Raw genomic sequence first — 18,295 nt, forward strand, 5'->3', positions numbered from 1 at the left:
ATTAGACTGCAACAGCAATATAACCTTTTATCAGAGATCACACTTTTCATAAGGACGATGTCGTTATCCTCAGCAATAGAACATCTCTGCTCTTTTCAATCAAAGACTCAATCATGCACAGTCTTACTGACAGTTGTGGCTGCTTTGCGTGATGATTCCATTGTTGTCTCTACCTTTTTTGCCCTTTGTGTTGTTGTAGGTGCCCAATAATGTTTGTACTAGGTTTTGTGCTGCTACCATGTTGTGCTGCTGCCATGTTGTTGTCATGTTATGTTGCTACCATGCTGTGTTGTCATGTGTTGCTGCCTTGCTATGTTGTTGTCTTTGGTCTCTCTTCATGTAGCATTGTGTAGTCTCTCTTGTCGTGATGTGTGTTTAGTCCCATATTATTATTATTATTTATTTTTAATCCCAGCCCCCGTCCCTGCAGGAGTCCTTTTGCCTTTTGGTAGGTTGTCATTGTAAATAAGAATTTGTTCTTAACTGACTTGCATAGTTAAAGAAAGGTTAAATAAATAAATACAAATATATTCAGTGAGTCATGAAGTAAAGTAAGGTGGCAGCTCATGATGAGTCATCATCTCCTTAAAATGATTACATTAAAGTTCTGAAGGGTTGTAAGAGCAAAAAACAAGCTCACCACAAAGGCATTAATACCTATACACACATATACATGCACATTCCTCTTGGCAACCATCCAGCCATAAACCACAGCAGTAATTACATTCCCATATTTCATAACTAATGAACTTAGTCATGAGATATTACCAAATTCATATTCCATCCCAATGTCAATGCAACGTGACAACTATAAACTCCCTAACATTAACGCTTTCCGCTTTAAACCTGTCTGCTATTCTACAAGTGGAACATAATCAAAGGACAAAACCCTTTTGTTGTGTACATAGGTATAGTCTGTCTGGACAACATTTCATAGGACACAACACCTTTATCATCTGATCATTACTCAACAAGATGAATACGGCGGTCAACACAATCACAGACAAATGCTGTCCTCATGGTCGCAAAGGTTTTGGAGTGGTTTATTTATCATGGTTTGAAGAGGCGTCTGAGTCTATCCAAAGTACTGATTATACAGAGTGAAGAGGAGCTGCCGGCCCATTACTGGCCCGGAAAAAGACAATGTAAACACCCGCCTCCATCGCCTCTCTCAATGTAGTATGTCAGAGCTTGTCAGCTGCAGCACTATTCATTCAATCTCAACAAGCCGTGTGCTTGAGTCCTCATTCGTTCTCCCCTATCTCTTCCACCCCACCCCCTCTGCCCCCTTCTACCCCTCCATTCCCCTGTCCCTATGAGCCATTGTGAGATCCAAGCAGATGGATGGGAACAAAGGGGGTGAGATGAGGCCCCCCTCTACTCTGCCTGTCCGCTCCCTCAGTATCACTGCCAGCCAGGCCCTGGGTAATCTTCTCAAGCTTTCACGGCAAGGCCATGAATAACCCCAGCCTCCCCTCTGTGACCCAGGCTCCACCACAGCCCAGCCACCCCCTTCTTATCTCCCCTTGTGCAGGCTCGCCAGCCAGACCCCGTGCTCCCTGGATAGCATCTCTCACCCTCGCTTCCCACTCACTGTCTCTGACTCTCTGTCCTCCTACTCATATGGACCCAATGATTTTTATGTTTTTGTTTCTTCTAGGGGTGTGTTACAAGACGTGGAGATTAATTGGGGCTGTGGCTGGCTGACATCTGGTCCTGGATTCATAAAGATTGGGTCCTTGAGGTCTGCTGGGTTTATAATGAAGTGTACATAAGTTAATTTTCTCATCAACGGAACGTTCATCAAATACTCTACAATAGCAGTCTCCACACCCAATTGGGAATGATTTTGAAAACACAATTTTGACCGATTTGATTACTCAAATTGGTGCAGCAACTCACAATCTGTTTTTGATATTTTCATTAAATCTGTGATTTGTATATTCTGATGTTACCATTTCTAATACAGTATTTGAGAAGTTGTGTCAAGATGAAAATAATCCAAGTATAAAAACACATACAACTTCAACCCAAGAACAATCAACAAAAGAAAATGAAACAGGTGTGAACCTATCAATTCAATTCTTAATTATGTATATGAAAATAGAGTAGATAAAACAAATGAAGAGAAAAATACTATTCAAACCACATGTCACATGGATGTATCATTTCTTTCTCCAAAAGAGGCTTTTACAAGGTCAGAATGACCCATGTTTTTGTGGTACAATTTCACAATATATTTTTTTCATCATTGTGTCAAACTTAAGTAACTGTACCTGGTGTGAGCATGGAGTTTAAACCATAGTGCCTGGACAGTGATGCGTGTTGTTGAGTGATAGGTCAGCCCAGAGACTCTAAATGACATGAATGGTGCTCTACTCTACAGTTGCTGTGGCTTAACAAAGACACAATCCACCAGCCATGCCATTCCATTCCCAAGCCTTCTTTCATGGCCAGCCTGTTAAAATATTGAGCAGGTACTTAAGTGTTATTTGGCCAAGTGTCATTTAGGCGGAAGGCCCCTCCATCCACAAAAGACGCCTTGAAGTGACTCAATCAGAACTGGTAGTGAACCACAGACGAACACAAAGGTACTGAATTATTTACTGCCCATCAAACATTCATGTTATTATCCCGTAAACTAATAACCAGAACTGGGAAATCATACAATAACTTTAGTTCACATTAAAGATAAGGGGAAAAAATACATTATCATATTGACGTGGTTTAAGATCCAATGAGGATTAAATGTGGTTGGTTTCTGCAATGCTTTGTTGTTGTGTGGGAGTATACCTACGTAGGCTATAAAGGTATTATGTTTATCCTTTATTTTCTATTTTTGTTCAGACGCTGACCTGCTGACCTACTGTAGCCTCTGGCTGCTGCTGTCAGTATGCATTCCTGACAATTGTTATAAAACAAAACCAGTATATTTTCTATACAGGGAATCTTACACACTTGTAGCCAAGCTAAACATTTTTTAAATTGTTTTATTGCTTTATTATGTGATTCATATTTCATAAATCTACTAATTCCTTAAATCATAGCTGTCTGAGAGATTTTATACAAACAAAAGCGTCCTAAATGCCCTATGTTGTGCTTGTTGTAAATGAGCTCGTCTGAGACACTGAGCACCTTGCACATGTATACAGACTTTTGCATTTTAATTTCTGTAGCATCTGTGACCAGTCCGTCATGCCCCAGTCCCTAACCCCCTCAGGGGACACCCAGCCTATCCACAGTAGGCCCTCAAACCCAGGGGAGGAGGAGGAGGGACACATTTGATTGATGATAGTGTGAATTAAACAGAAAGAGATGGAGAGAATCCTTTTATCAGGCCTGAAACATGAGTGGATTAAAATGTAGTTGTACAACCCCTCTGTATAATTCAGCAGGCCACCCCATGGTATCGCAGTGTGCCAGAAGTCCTGATGAGATCTGCCTTCCTCCATCATTGATCCCCCCCATTATGTTGGTGAACCAAGACAACACTCTGTTGAGAAACCTGTGAGAAATCTGTTTTCAACAGATCCCACATCATGATCACCACATCATTTTTTAAGATGTAGCATGTACACGTTCCATTTTTTATTTGACCTTCATTTAACTAGGCAAGTCAGTTAAGAACAAATTCTTATTTTCAACAGTGGGTTAACTGCCTGTTCAGGGGCAGAATGACAGATGTACCTTGTCAGCTCGGGGATTTGAACTTGCAACCTTCCGGTTACTAGTCCAACGCTCTAACCACTAGGCTACCCTGCCGCCCCATACTCTAACATGTTCCATAATCTAACCTCTGGTGCTCTCAGTGCAACTGCACACATTACAGTATGTTTTCGGTATCCTAATAGATAGATTTTTTTGTACATATAAAGGGGCCAGTATGCACGTAACAGAGCGAAGGGAATTATATTTTATTATGAAAATGGAATTAGTGTGAAAGAAGGATGAGTAATGTGTTGGGAGTAATGCCTACGCCACCCACAGATCTCATGTGAGAGACGCTAGAGATCCTATATTCTATTTAATTCTGTGTGAGAGACCTTAAAACACAATTTGCCACAATATATTAACGGGTTATATCTATACTGTAGAGTTCAGTATACATCCAATCATGGATGGGGGGGCATGCAGTAGCTTCTGGCTGTCCTTAATCAGTGTCACCAAGACATTTCAGAGGCCTTAATGGGTCTGCTGCATGTGTCTGTCTGTCTGGCAGGATACACTGGGCACTCTGCGCCTCTGACTCCATGGCTGCTCTGCTGATGTTTTGTGCCACTGTGCAATTTATTAGCCTCCTCTACTACAGGCCTCTCTCTGCACATCTTCCACTCCCCTACTCAGGGGGCAGGTGAGAGTTCAGCTGTTTAGTTTAACACATCACTGACAACCAAAGCCCAGAGACCAGGCTGGCTCACTGCACCGCAGACCCCACATGTGACAACTGCAATTAGTGGGAATTCTGGGAAATATGCAATTACTGAGAATCCCTGTTTTCTCATGCGGACAGACGAGAGTAATTTATCAACGGGCCCCCAATGGCATCTCCTCAGTCTTTTAGGCCTGTGGGAAATGGTGTTGTCTTTGTCTTGAGCTCTTCCCTCCGGGCCTGGTCTGGTCTGTGAACTCAAGGATCCCTGAGAGGGCAGGATGTATTTACGAAGAGGGATGCAGCCAGGGTTCACTGATTAAAAACACCCCCCTTACTTACTCCCTGTAGCCTGTTGTTTCGGCTGAACACTGTAGTAGAGTGTGATTGTTGCTGCAGGCTACTGCAGGAGCAGTGCTATAGTAGGACAATATGGCAAAATGTGCTAAATAAATATCCACCCCTATACAGTGAATGTATGGGTTAGCATTGCAAGATATTCTCGCCTATATGAGACTATAACAATCATCTCTCCAGTGTCGAATCCTGACCAAGATGTGACTGAGGTACCAACCTGCTGCAGGCCTTTGTTCCTCTGCAGTCTGAATGGAGCGTATAGATAGGATCATAGTGATGAGGGCAAAGAGCCTGACGATTTGAGCACTGACCTGGTTTTCCACTGTAGTCATCATGAAGGAGAGAGACAAGCTCTTGGCCCTCCAGGGGACGTAATAACATCAGGCCCTTGGTCTAATTCAGAACCTCAGTGTGCAGTCAGTTAATATAGTAAAAACCATTACCATTTGCCTTTACAATACCCTCCTTTGTCCCTGGTCCCAGGTAGTCTGGATTCAGATGACTGTAGTCCCCTCTAATGGAGATCCAGTGATAAGGAGGGGTCTGTTTATTATATACAGTTGAAGTCGGAAGTTTATATACACGTAGGTTGGAGTCATTAAAACTCGATTTTCAAACACTTCACACATTTCTTGTTAACAAACGACAGTTTTGGCAAGTCGGTTAGGACATCTACTTTGTGCATGATAAAAGTATTTTTTCCAACAATTGTTAACAGACAGATTATTTCACTTATAATTCACTGTATCACAATTCCAATGGGTCAGAAGTTTACATACACTAAGTTGACTGTGCCTTTAAACAGCTTGGAAAATTCCAGAAAATTATGTCATGGCTTTAAAAGCTTCTGATAGGCTAATTGACATCATTTGAGTCAATTGGAGGTGTACCTGTGGATGTATTTCAAGGTCTTCCTTCAAAATTGGTGCCTCTTTGCTTGACATCATGGGAAAATCAAAGAAATCAGTCAAGACCTCAGAAAAGAAATTTTAGACCTTCACAAGTCTGGTTCATCCTTGGGAGCAATTGCCAAACACTTTAAGGTACCACATTCATCTGTACAAACAATAGTATGCAAGAATGAACACCATGGGAGAACGCAGCCGTCATACCTCTCAGGAAGGAGACGCATTTTGCCTCCTAGAGATGAACGCACTTTGATGCGAAAAGTGCAAATCAATCCCAGAACAGCAAAGGACCTTGTGAAGATGCTGGAGGAAACAGGTACAATAGTATCTATATCCACAGTAAGACGAGTCCTATATCGACATAACCTGAAAGGCCGCTCAGCAAGAAAGAAGCCACTGCTCCAAAACCGCCATTAAAAAGCCAGACCACGGTTTGCAACTGCACATGGGGACAAATATCGTACTTTTTGGAGGAATGTCCTCTGGTCTGATGAAACAAAAATTGAACTGTTTGGCCATAATGACCATCGTTATGTTTGGAGGACAAAGGGGGAGGCTTGCAAGCCAAAGAACACCATCCCAACCATGAAGCATGGGGGTGGCAGCATCATGTTGTGGGGGTGCTTTGCTGCAGGAGGGACTGGTACACTTCACAAAATAGATGGCATCATGAGGAAGCTAAATTATGTGGAAGTATTGAAGCAACATCTCAAGACATCATTCAGGAAGTGAAAGCTTGGTCGCAAATGGGTCTTCCAAATGGACAATGACCCCAGGCATACTTCCAAAGTTGTGGAAAAATGGCTTAAGGACAACAAAGTCAAGGTATTGGAGTGGCCATCACAATGTCCTGACCTCAATCCTATAGAGAATTTGTGGGCAGAACTGAAAAAGCATGTGCGAGCAAGGAGGCCTACAAACCTGACTCAGTTACACCAGCTCCGTCGGGAGGAATGGGGCAAAATTCACCCAACTTATTGTGGGAAGCTTGTGGAAGGCTACCCAAAATGTTTGACCAAAGTTAAACTATTTAAAGGCAATGCTACCAAATTCAAATTGTGTCTATGTAAACTTCTGACCCACTGGGAATGTGATAAAAGAAATAAAAGCTGAAATAAATAATTCTCTCTACTATTATTCTGACATTTCACATTCTTAAAATAAAGTGGTGATCCTAACTGACCTAAAACAGGGAATTTTTACTAGGATTAAATGGCAGGAATTGTGATAATCTGAGTTTAAATGTATTTTGCTAAGGTGTATGTAAACTTCCGTCTTCAACTGTACATGCAGTGGACTGTGGCGGTAGCAGCTGAACACAGGCAGGTGTTGAGCCCAGCGTGCACCAAGGCACCGCTGGCAGGCATGTGTGTTCATTTCACACACGTTAATGTCACCCAAGCTGTTGGTAACAGAGGTCTCCGGGTGCCCCGTACCCTATAACAGCTGAGAGATGAGGTCTTGTTATAGTCAGGGAGGGAGTTTCCATTATTCTGTATAATTGGTTTCTTTGTGAAATATCAATGAATCATCATTGTTTGTTTTTGGTGAGAATATCTGGTTTAACTAAGGGCCCGATTCAATCAGAGTCACTTTACCCGAAATCCGCATAGCAGATGTTTTGACGGTGTCGGAGGTGGAACTGCATTAGAGCTGTCAAATACACAAGCGGCTCCCGGCAGTATACCTAAAGCGGACATTGCAATTGGCTGCAAGGAGTCACATTAAGAGAAATCCCATGCAGCCTTAAATTTGAGTGTCATTAATTCTATATAGCCTACACTTTCTAATTTCAGAACTTCTAACGTGAGTGTGGCTTTGAGGCAAAGATCACAAGAGCAGCTGCTCAACGATTTGACAGCTCCAACGCAGTTTCACCACCGACACAAACAATGCATCAGCTATGTGGGTGTCGACTATCGCCAGTTAAAGCTTGATCTGATTGAACCCAGACCTAAACTTATGGCCACTTCTGTGCAATCATACAGATGTAGAATCTTAATTTGAGCCAGTTTTCTACAGCAGTACAATAATCCTGCAGCAACAGGAAATGTGTAGAATTATGTGGATCATAATTAATCAAATTTTTGTCTGGGTTGATACATTTTTCATTAGGGTAAATCAAGTCTGACATTTTAAAGTGGAAATTACGTGCAGTTTGCATTTCCTGCCGTCCAGGAAAATTCTCAGCAACAAAAGTGTGATCAAATTAAAATCCTACATCTGTACATAAGATAGAAATTCTAAAACAACTTGGCTATAGCCTTACAAAAACTCTTATGTCCAAAGAGGTTGTGATCTAGTGGTTTCGTGTCCTAATTATTGAGGAGGTTATCATTGAACAATAAATTCCCGCCGTTCACCCATGAGTCCAAATGGAGAGAACCATTATTGGCGGCAGTATTTAAATTAAGTTTTAAAGCGTCTATCTAAAAGGCATAAACAATGCCTGAGTAAAATTATGTACGTCAGAATGAACCAAAAATATAATACCAATGGCCATTCAATGTTGCAAATGATAGGTTAGCTGTTTCATCTCTCACAGACATTTACAAACCCTTGAGGAGAAAATGAACTTCAAATTAAAATGTCTGTTTGATGCATTATCTTAATAGGGATGGATTGGAGAAGAGGACTAGATGTATGGGGCTCTCTCTCATCCCTAACCCAGAGGGTACAGACTTACGACTTACGGAGTTGTCATTACCGATAGCAACTCAGTCCTTCAGAACAGGCCCATTGGGAGGGAGGTGGTTCCACAGAGAATGTCGCCTGTTTTGACAGGTGCCTTATCTGATTAATGTATCAGGCAATTATACAGGACTGTTGTCATTCCTCATTTGGGCAGCCATTGGTGTTGGTTGGTCAGATTCTAGAATAACATATCCAACAGTGGAGTGGAGTGTGTTGAGGGAATATGAAAATGCATCACAAATATTTTTTGGAAGGAAGGAAGAATTCAAGGAAATCTTCTACACCACTTTCCCACTACAAGAGGAAAGTTATAAAATCTATATTTCTGACATAACTGTGAAAGTGATTAATGGAGACTGAACACCTACATATTGTTTCTTGTGTTGTTCAGTCTGTGCTCTACAGCCATTCTGGATGGAGTAGACAGCAGACGGGAGGGAGGCAGCTTTTATGCACCGTATATAAAGGGTGACCCAGAATCCACTGCCTTCTGTAAGATTTCCAACTTGGACATACTTCCAGGTAGCAACACAGTGAACACAGCCATCCCTCGACTCTGACTGCCAGCTGCATCGTCGGTGTGTGTCTGCAGAAAAGCTGCATGCCCTTTGAAATGGGCTCAAACTGTCACGCCCTGACCTTAGAGATCCTTATTATTCTCTATGTTTGGTTAGGCCAGGGTGTGATTCGGGTGGGAAAATCTATGTTTTCTATTTCTTTGTGTTTTTGGCTGAGTATGGTTCCCAATCAGAGGCAGCTGTCTATCGTTGTCTCATATATAGGTTGTCATTTTCCTTTTGGATTTTGTGGGATCTTGTTTTCTGTATAGTTTATTTTGCCTTACAGAACTGTGTGCTTTCGTTTTTGTCGTTGTTATTTTTCTTTTGGTGTCATCAACAAAAAGAACGGAAGGCTGCACCTTGGTCCGGTCATTCCACAAACGAGAGCCTTAACACAAACACACAAATGTAGGCCTATGAATGCCCAAACACACTTACACACGCACCGATGTGCACTGCAAAACATGTATGGTCGCCCAAATCTCAAAGTAAAGAACGTCATTTTATTTGTAATGTATAATGTTATGTACAGTAGTCTACAGGTACACAAATAAACCATGAATATACATCACACAATGGTATGACTTTTAATGCAATGTGGTTTCATGAATATAACTATAAATATATTTTCTGGCCAAATCTACCCTTTCAGGGATAGGGGAGAGTGGTGTAAGTTGTTTTATATTCAGCATCACTCCATCAAAGGAAATATTGTTTTCTTCCTAACAAAGATATCTACATATACCTGTATTTCAGGATGTTCTGTATCCCTGTAAATAATCAGAATTCACATAAACATTACAGTTTTGAAAACAAAGCTTGACATAAAAAAAGTGGTCCTTGACACAACTTACACTGGGTATGGGGTAAGTTCAGCCATGGGACAGGGTGAGTTCAGCCATGGGACAGGGTAAGTTCAGCCATGGTACAGGGTAAGTTCAGCCATGGGACAGGGTGAGTTCAGCCATGGGACAGGGTAGGTTCAGCCATGGGACAGGGTAAGTTCAGCCATGGTACAGGGTAAGTTCAGCCATGGGACAGGGTGAGTTCAGCCATGGGACAGGGTAAGTTCAGCCATGGGACAGGGTAAGTTCAGCCATAGGACAGGGTAAGTTCAGCCATGGGACAGGGTAAGTTCAGCCATGGGACAGGGTAGGTTAAGCCATGGGACAGGGTAAGTTCAGCCATGGGACAGGGTAAGTTCAGCCATGGGACAGGGTAAGTTCAGCCATGGGACAGGGTAAGTTCAGCCATGGGACAGGGTAAGTTCAGCCATGGGACAGGGTAGGTTAAGCCATGGGACAGGGTAAGTTCAGCCATGGGACAGGGTAAGTTCAGCCATGGGACAGGGTAAGTTCAGCCATGGGACAGGGTGAGTTCAGCCATGGGACAGGGTAAGTTCAGCCATGGGACAGGGTAAGTTCAGCCATGGGACAGGGTAGGTTCAGCCATGGGACAGGGTAAGTTCAGCCATGGGACAGGGTAAGTTCAGCCATGGGACAGGATAAGTTCAGCCATGGGACAGGGTAAGTTCAGCCATGGGACAGGGGGAGTTCAGCCATGGGACAGGGTAGGTTCAGCCATGGGACAGGGTAGGTTAAGCCATGAGACAGGGTAAGTTCAGCCATGGGACAGGGTAAGTTCAGCCATGGGACAGGGTAAGTTCAGCCATGGGACAGGGTAAGTTCAGCCATGGGACAGGGGTGAGTTCAGCCATGGGACAGGGTAAGTTCAGCCATGGGACAGGGTAAGTTCAGCCATGGGACAGGGTAGGTTCAGCCATGGGACAGGGTAAGTTCAGCCATGGGACAGGGTAAGTTCAGCCATGGGACAGGATAAGTTCAGCCATGGGACAGGGTAAGTTCAGCCATGGGACAGGGGGAGTTCAGCCATGGGACAGGGTAGGTTCAGCCATGGGACAGGGTAAGTTCAGCCATGGGACAGGGTAAGTTCAGCCATGGGACAGGGTAAGTTCAGCCATGGGACAGGATAAGTTCAGCCATGGGACAGGGTAAGTTCATCCATGGGACAGGGTAAGTTCAGCCATGGGACAGGGTAAGTTCAGCCATGGGACAGGGTAAGTTCAGCCATGGGACAGGGTAAGTTCAGCCATGGGACAGGATAAGTTCAGCCATGGGACAGGGTAAGTTCAGCCATGGGACAGGGTAAGTTCAGCCATGGGACAGGGTAAGTTCAGCCATGGGACAGGGTGAGTTCAGCCATGGGACAGGGTAAGTTCAGCCATGGGACAGGGTAAGTTCAGCCATAGGACAGGGTAAGTTCAGCCATGGGACAGGGTAAGTTCAGCCATGGGACAGGGTAGGTTAAGCCATGGGACAGGGTAAGTTCAGCCATGGGACAGGGTAAGTTCAGCCATGGGACAGGGTAAGTTCAGCCATGGGACAGGGTAAGTTCAGCCATGGGACAGGGTGAGTTCAGCCATGGGACAGGGTAAGTTCAGCCATGGGACAGGGTAAGTTCAGCCATGGGACAGGGTAGGTTCAGCCATGGGACAGGGTAAGTTCAGCCATGGGACAGGGTAAGTTCAGCCATGGGACAGGATAAGTTCAGCCATGGGACAGGGTAAGTTCAGCCATGGGACAGGGGGAGTTCAGCCATGGGACAGGGTAGGTTCAGCCATGGGACAGGGTAAGTTCAGCCATGGGACAGGGTAAGTTCAGCCATGGGACAGGGTAAGTTCAGCCATGGGACAGGATAAGTTCAGCCATGGGACAGGGTATGTTCATCCATGGGACAGGGTAAGTTCAGCCATGGGACAGGGTAGGTTCAGCCATGGGACAGGGTAAGTTCAGCCATGGGACAGGGTAAGTTCAGCCATGGGACAGGATAAGTTCAGCCATGGGACAGGGTAAGTTCAGCCATGGGACAGGGTAAGTTCAGCCATGGGACAGGGTAAGTTCAGCCATGGTACAGGGTAAGTTCAGCCATGGGACAGGGTAAGTTCAGCCATGGGACAGGGTAAGTTCAGCCATGGGACAGGGTAAGTTCAGCCATGGGACAGGGTAGGTTCAGCCATGGGACAGGGTAAGTTCAGCCATGGGACAGGGTAAGTTCAGCCATGGGACAGGGTAGGTTCAGCCATGGGACAGGGTAAGTTAAGCCTACACATTTCTGTACTGAATGAAATACAGTATTGCCACTACCTTTTTAAAACCATGTTTATCTCTATTTTCCAATCACAATTCAACACAATCACAATCACTTTTTGGTATTTTAACCATTCTAAGCATCTTTTAACACAGACGTAATACCTAAGAAACATTTCATACTTTTTAAACACTTTTAACATAGGTGTTACGCTCGTCGATGGAAGGATCGGACCAAGGTGCAGCGTGGCAGGTACATCTTACTTTATTCAGAGAACACCGAAAAAACAACAAATACAAACTAAACGTAAAGTATAGTAGGGCTAAACAGCACAGTACCAAAACAAAATCCCACAAATTTATGTTAAGCAGATCATTACTTTTTAAGCAAGTGAGGAGTTTTTTTATGGGCGAGAATGAGTGTCAAATTTAGTCAAGATGAAAATGAATTGCTATTTTGATACGTTAGGCTTATTTGATCTAATAGAAGTTTCATAATGCGTAGGTTGTTACGAGTGTATTGATATAAGTGTGATTCACGTGACATCCTGGCAAGTTGAGAAAAAACTATTTACATCTGAGTTGTCCCTGTTGAAATTTGAGACATATGCATATTCATGAGGCTAGCATCTCACTCTCTCTCCATTGAATACAAGTCAAAACCCCTCATTAAATATTCAAAAATATATTCAAATAACAACCGCCATTCCGCTCTGTGGACAACGAATCCCATTGTTAAGGCGGAGACACAAACCACTAGGCACAGACGACAATTTAACATCGATTCCACGTTGGTTCAACGTAATTGAATGAAAACGACGTGGAAACAACGTTGATTCAACCAGTGTGTGCCTGTTGGGAAGCACCTCATCATTATATACAGAGCTCTGCTTAGCCTATCTGTTGGGATTGAAGAGAGTGTGCAGCAAAAGAGCAACACCAGAGTGTGTCAGGATTTCCTTGCACCGTTATTATCGCCTGCCTATCTCGCAATTTTGTTTGCGGACAAGTACACTAGGCAAAAACTGGTTGGATCAACATTGTTTCCGTGTTATTTCATCAAACAATTATATGTGATGATGTTGAATCAACATGGAAAACTGATTGGATATAAAAAATAAATAAAAAATCATCAATTTAAGGGAATTTCGTCTTTTTTTCACACAGATTTGAACCTAAATCCAATGACATGTTGACATAAAAATGTAAAAATTCACGTTGAATTCACGTTAGTTGACAACTCAACCAAATGTAAATCAAAACTAGACATTGAAATGACTTCTGTGCCCAGTGGGGGGCCTCATAACAGAATGCCTGCCACCCGCCCCCACCTTCCACCCCTACCCCAGAATGGTGACTATTATAAACCAAAAACGTATGCTCTCAATATATATGCAAATGACGACTGGTCCCAAGGTGAAGTTCGCAAAGGCATCAATGCTGCTCGTCTGTGTTTTGCTCATTTGAGAAAATGTTGAGAGTAACAAAGACCACAGGAAATATAATGTTTTTTGCTAAGTATTAGAAAAAGCAATCATTTTCCACAGGCCGCCTAATCCTTGGGAAATTGATCCTCACCTTTCTGACAAGCAGGTGGGAAGGGAAACACATAAGAGGAGAAAAAAGACGCCTGCTTCAATGTTGCCTGATGATTTTTTTTTGCTTTTTTGCTTGGTTGCAGATTCCTTCATTTTATTCATGAAAGGGCTCCGTTTTTAGCAACAAGGGCCACGTGTCTTTGTTAATCTCCTAAAGCAAACAGGTGTTGCTCACACAGACAAATGAGCAACTGGAATTAACACTTTTTGGGGACGACACAATAAACATTTAGGGGTCTGTGTTTAGTCTATTGGGCCAATCCACTTCATCCATACTGGTTATATGCAAATATTCTCATTTGTTGTCTAATTTCAATCAGACTGATAGCATCACATTAATGCAGTTGCTCCTATTTTGGGGTTGGGGTACAAATTGAAAGTGACAGTCTATTATCCAGTGGTATGACCGTTTCCATGGAACATAATATGAAATGCCTTTTTAGGGATGGAGGAGGGTAGTGGGGGAGGGACTGTTCATGATTAATTAACCCAATTCATTTAGAGTAAGATTACTGGAACAATCATTTAGAGATAACTTAGAGCAAGGTGCAATGATGACTATTATACTTCATATTTAATTATCACTATAGAAAGGGAAGCAGAATACAAAATTTAGATCTTTAGATGTTTTTAATGGCACCAGGGTGCTTCTGCATCATTCCTGTGTGGAAAGTTCTGGGTTAATTAGGTTTGCCTTTAAGGAAATGTTTATGAATAATAGTGACTTATTTGGGATGGAGACGAACAATCAGATCTATTATATTAAGTCCAATCCAAGCATCTCTCCATTCACAATTACAGCTCTTTGAAAAGATGACATTAAGAAAATTAGTTTTTCATCACGCTTTCCATTCTTTTTCCCCAGTACTCTTTAAGACAATAAAGTTAACTTGTCCTTGGAAGTTAATAGCACATTTGTCTCAGTGGATGACAATAACAGAGTTCCTTACTGTGCGTGGTTGTGGGCAGCAAGCTACCTCCCATATGTTGGAGATGGCATATTCTTTATTGGTCCTACTGTCACCAGTGTTATTTATTGATCTGCCATCATGGAAGAACCCTGCTCTGCACGGCCAGTTATTCCCTCCTCATCCACAATACGATAAAGGAATTTATCCCACTAGAACTGTGTACTGAGCTTCAGCTTGAATGGTATTAAGAAACATCAGTCTTTCATCATATTTAATATTCTCATATGTTCCTGGGTTGTGTTCTCTCTGATAGAGGCTGTTGAGGTAAAGGAACAGACTGTGAGTGTGGGGTGAGAGACAGGAGGAGAGGGGGAGGGAGAGAGAAGGGGGATGGGGGGGATAGAGAGGGGAGGAGGGAGAGAGAGGGGGTAGAGCGGGAGGGAGAGAGTGAGAGGGGGGGGGGGGAGAGAAAGGGGGAGGGGGAGAGAGAAAGAGCGAGAGTGGGGAGGGAGAGAGAGAGAGAGCAGAAGAAAGAGAGGAAGAGGGAGAAAGAGGTTGTAAGCATGCAGCTAGGTTGTAAGCATGCAGCTAGGTTGTAACCATGCAGCTAGGTTGTAAGCATGCAGCTAGGTTGTAACCATGCAGCTAGGTTGTAAGCATGCAGCTAGGTTGTAAGCATGCAGCTAGTTTGTAAGCATGCAGCTAGGTTGTAAGCATGCAGCTAGGTTGTAACCATGCAGCTAGGTTGTAAGCATGCAGCTAGGTTGTAAGCATGCATCAGGCTATATTATTTGATTTGATTTGATGAGGAGCAATTTCTCAGAGACAATAGGATGGAGGTGGAGATTTTTTCCACTGCAAAACAATTGCTTTCCATCTAAGTTTGATCACACCTTGGGCTATGTAGAATTGTGTTTGTTGTATAATTTATTTCCAAAATGTCTCTAATCTTCAAAATATCACTGGGTATGAGTTGTTATTCATGTTTATACATCCATTAAGTACTCCGTCCTTTCCAAACTACAAAAGGGGCTCACAGTATGAGTGAGTGTAAGTAAGAGTTACCATTATACAGTGCCTTGCGAAAGTATTCGGCCCCCTTGAACTTTGCGACCTTTTGCCACATTTCAGGCTTCAAACATAAAGATATAAAACTGTATTTTTGTTGTGAAGAATCAACAACAAGTGGGACACAATCATGAAGTGGAACGACATTTATTGGATATTTCAAATTTTTTAACAAATCAAAAACTGAAAAATTGGGCGTGCAAAATTATTCAGCCCCTTTACTTTCAGTGCAGCAAACTCTCTCCAGAAGTTCAGTGAGGATCTCTGAATGATCCAATGTTGACCTAAATAACTAATGATGATAAATACAATCCACCTGTGTGTAATCAAGTCTCCGTATAAATGCACCTGCACTGTGATAGTCTCAGAGGTTCGTTAAAAGCGCAGAGAGCATCATGAAGAACAAGGAACACACCAGGCAGGTCCGAGATACTGTTGTGAAGAAGTTTAAAGCCGGATTTGGATACAAAAAGATTTCCCAAGCTTTAAACATCCCAAGGAGCACCGTGCAAGCGATAATATTGAAATGGAAGGAGTATCAGACCACTGCAAATCTACCAAGACCTGGCCGTCCCTCTAAACTTTCAGCTCATACAAGGAGAAGACTGATCAGAGATGCAGCCAAGAGGCCCATGATCACTCTGGATGAACTGCAGAGATCTACAGCTGAGGTGGGAGACTCTGTCCATAGGACAACAATCAATTGCACAAATCTGGCCTTTATGGAAGAGTGGCAAGAAGAAAGCCATTTCTTAAAGATATCCATAAAAAGTGTTGTTTAAAGTTTGCCACAAGCCACCTGGGAGACACACCAAACATGTGGAAGAAGGTGCTCTGGTCAGATGAAACCAAAATTGAACTTTTTGGCAACAATGCAAAACGTTATATTTGGCGTAAAAGCAACACAGCTCATCACCCTGAACACACCATCCCCACTGTCAAACATGGTGGTGGCAGCATCATGGTTTGGGCCTGCTTTTCTTCAGTCGGGACAGGGAAGATGTTTAAAATTGATGGGAAGATGGATGGAGCCAAATACAGGACCATTCTGGAAGAAAACCTGATGGAGTCTGCAAAAGACCTGAGACTGGGACAGAGATTTGTCTTCCAACAAGACAATGATCCAAAACATAAAGCAAAATCTTCAATGGAATGGTTCAAAAATAAACATATCCAGGTGTTAGAATGGCCAAGTCAAAGTCCAGACCTGAATCCAATCGAGAATCTGTGGAAAGAACTGAAAACTGCTGTTCACAAATGCTCTCCATCCAACCTCACTGAGCTCGAGCTGTTTTGCAAGGAGGAATGGGAAAAAATGTCAGTCTCTCGATGTGCAAAACCGATAGAGATATACCCCAAGCGACTTACAGCTGTAATCGCAGCAAAAGGTGGCGCTACAAAGTATTAACTTAAGGGGGCTGAATAATTTTGCACGGCCAATTTTTCCGTTTTTGATTTGTTAAAAAAGTTTGAAATATCCAATAAATGTCGTTCCACTTCATGATTGTGTCCCACTTGTTGTTGATTCTTCACAAAAAAATACAGTTTTATATCTTTATGTTTGAAGCCTGAAATGTGGCAAAAGGTCGCAAAGTTCAAGGGGGCCGAATACTTTCGCAAGGCACTGTATATTGATAGGTGAGGAACAGACAATTCTGTCTGTGCTCTGTCTGAGAGATATTCATTCATTTCCATGCAGCTGTCTTCTTGCAATTTGTTGAGAAACAGTATGAAAATGATTTTTCAGAGGGAGAACGATGGGTCTGCTATCATCTTTCACAGACTGGAGCTGGTGGAGATGTTATTAGCATAAATTATCTAATCTGTCAAAGAGAGATACGAACATATTAGCTTCTTTCTGCCTTTCTCACTTAATTGCCCCACTTATTGTACAGTTAGTTGCCTGTGGACAACAAAATCGAGCACACGCACCGAGACACACACACAACAGGCAGACACAAGCCAAATAGGGCATGAGTGATATAGTGAACTATCTGCCAACTTGCATTTGATATACAGTGGCAGTGGAAGCTGTTAAAGCTCATTCACTCCTTTAATGTTGAGCCGGGAGTCCTCAATAAAGTAAGAAATATTGTCTCCTCAACCTTCATCTCTGTGCTGATCAGTTTCTGTTGACAGCAGATGAAAGGGTTTGTATGGCATTGGAGAGCGTTATATATATATAACAATTATTTATTTATTTGTTTGTTGTAGTTTGGTTTTATTTATTTATTTTCACACCACCCGAGACAACATCATTCATCATTCTCTCTGTGTGTGATTTTGTTGGATAAACTGTAATTCTGATCCAACTTGTCCCATGCACTGGTGAGTCACTTATCAACTATTTATTAAGTCACTTATTTTTGTGCCCATATACAGATGTAGGATCTTTTGTTGCTGAGAAGTTTCCTGCACTGCAGGAAATGCAAACTTGTAGTGTATTATAAGTTTTAAAAGGCTTCTAAAGTTTGTAAATTCCACTTTAAAATGTCAGCCTTGATTTTCCCTAATGAAAAATGTTGCAACCCCTACAAAAAATGTCCATAAATTATAATTATCCACATAATAATTCACATTTCCTATTTGGCAGGATTATTTTCCTGCTGTAACAAACTGTCTGAAATTAAGATCCTACATCTGTAGTGATTGTACTGTAGAGTATAGAATGTTTATTATAAAACAATGTGATACAGTACATGACAGAGCCAATATAATAAAAC

Source organism: Oncorhynchus nerka, linkage group LG7 (assembly GCF_034236695.1).
Source record: "Oncorhynchus nerka isolate Pitt River linkage group LG7, Oner_Uvic_2.0, whole genome shotgun sequence".
Taxonomy (NCBI): Eukaryota; Metazoa; Chordata; class Actinopteri; order Salmoniformes; family Salmonidae; genus Oncorhynchus; species Oncorhynchus nerka.